The following is a 2,350-nucleotide window of genomic DNA, read 5'->3' as shown; positions in this document are numbered from 1 at the left end:
GTCAAAATAGCTGAAGCTAGGGTTATTTAAAGTCTCTGCCTCCTATCTTTTTTTTTCCTTACTCAAAATTAGTAGTTAACCACTTATCGTATGCAAAACACAAATAGTCCTAGATATTTTCTTGCACTAAACATCACAAGCAAATTGAGACAGTTGCCCAACTCTATAAAAATATTTTAAAAATTATTGAACTGCATACTTAAATTGGATGAGTTTTATAATATGTAAGTTAAATATCAATAAATGTATTCCTTTATGTTAGGAGCACAGGACAGAATCCTTCAGAGAGACATAGTGAAAAGAACGTAAGTTCTGGAGTCAAATAGATTCAGCTTAAATATCTTGATTTGGGGTCTTGGACAGTTTGAGTTACCTTATTATAACTATTATTTTCCTCATATATAAAAATGAGAAAGACAGTGAACCCCATCATTGAATAATTGTGAAGATAAAAGGAAGTAATACATTGCTAAGCACCTAGTATAAACATATTGTATAAAGCTTAGTAAGTACTCATTTTAAGAGCTGATAATGGACTTTTTGGAATAGACTAGAAAAAAAATGGAGATTTTAAAGTCTGTCATTTTCTCCACTGCTGTTAAAGTTGACCCAAGCAAATAGCAGCTTTATCCTTCATGGAAACAGTATTCCCTACCTCCTTAACTATTCATATGTTCTAAGCCAACAATCTGTACATCTTTCTCTCCCCCTTCAGAGGTATTCATAGCAATGTCCCCAAAGACTCTTATACTTGTTACTACATAACTACCTAAAGTTAGGTCAGGTTTAAACCTATGTATGATTATCTTTTGAGAATCATACCTGATGCCCATAAACTCCCAGTCATTTCTCATAGCTGAATGTAGATCCTGATTCTGACTCAAATTGAGGTCTATACTTAGTAATGGTAGTTCCTAGTAGTTGCTATATAGGATCTAGAGGTTCTGGGCAAAAGCCACTCATTTTCAGTTTTATTGGGAGCTTATGAGCAGATTTTCTTGTTACTATGACTCTACAGATCACAGGGGACGAGTGATGTCTTCCAAATAATTTCAAGATATAGATGCAAAGAAATCACTAAAATCGTTCTTGTGATGCCTTCACATTAATATTCAAAGTCAATATTCAAATTCCAAATAGTGTATGATCCAAAAATTATAGCATTATTTTAGAGAAGCCCTTCAAATTAATGATACTTTTTCCTGAAATTTTGGCTGAGCACTATTTACTTATCTTACTATGTCTGGGGATGAGTTGGTGAATTGATAGCCAAGAAGGTAGCCCATAGCTAAAGCTGAGAGGAGTTATTTAAAGAAAAGAGCTTTCTAAAAGGTTAAAGCATGCACATCCTATATGAAGACACAGCAGGCTATTTTCTAGCTTTCACTGAAGTGGTTATAATCTTGAGATAATTTTATTTTAAATCTATGCATTTGCAACCATTGAGTACCTCTTTCAGTGAAAAGTGCTATGAATGTCCAGTGTTGGAAAAGCTGAGACAAATGGTCTACCTATCTTCTACTTGATGTATATTTGATTAAACATATGAATTGTAAAAAACAGTTTGGAAAATAATCTACAGCTACCCAGTCCTGCTTTGTGACACAGGCACTTACCCATTCTGATTTGTGGCATAAGTAAGTCCCTCCTTCTACTTTTGACTACCCCTTCTGGTTCTTCTAATATTGTCTTCATTATGTTACCATTTTGTTCCCCAAATTTGACCAAGATTCTGCTTTTCTCAGAAAATATTTTCTTTCTTGTTAATCTCATGGTTACAAATTTAGGAGTTTTTGTTTATTTTTTGGTACCGGGGATTGAACTCAAGGGCACTTGACCTCTGAGCCACATCCCCAGCCCTATTTTGTATTTTATTTAGAGACAGGGTTTCACTGAGTTGCTTAGGGCCTTGCAGTTGCTAAGGCTGGCTTTGAATGGGTGATCCTCCTGTCTCAGCCTCCCAAGCCGCTGGGATTATATGCATGCACCACTGCACCTGGCAAATTTAGGTGTTTTATTACTTAAGCTGTCTTCTGAGTTCATTATTCATATAACCACTTGCTTAGTGAACTTAGCCTAATATTAGCAGATCTATCTCAAATAAAGGATCTCCGGAGGGCTGGGGATGTGGCTCAAGCGGTAGCGCGCTTACCTTGCATGCGTGTGGCCCGGGTTTGATCCTCAGCACCACATACAAAGATGTTGTGTCCGCCGAAAACTAAAAAATAAATATTAAAATTCTCTCTCTCTCTCTCTCTCTCTTTAAAAAAAAAAAAAAAAAGATCATTAGAACTAGAGTGGGACCCAGTGATCGACTTTTCAGGAGCTGCTGCTGCACACTTAGAGAACC

This window comes from Marmota monax, unplaced genomic scaffold (genome assembly GCF_021218885.2).
Source record: "Marmota monax isolate L192 unplaced genomic scaffold, Marmota_monax_Labrador192_F-V1.1 WCK01_AAM20220418_F8-fsc00033, whole genome shotgun sequence".
NCBI lineage: Eukaryota > Metazoa > Chordata > Mammalia > Rodentia > Sciuridae > Marmota > Marmota monax.
Note: the sequence above shows the minus strand (reverse complement) of the source record.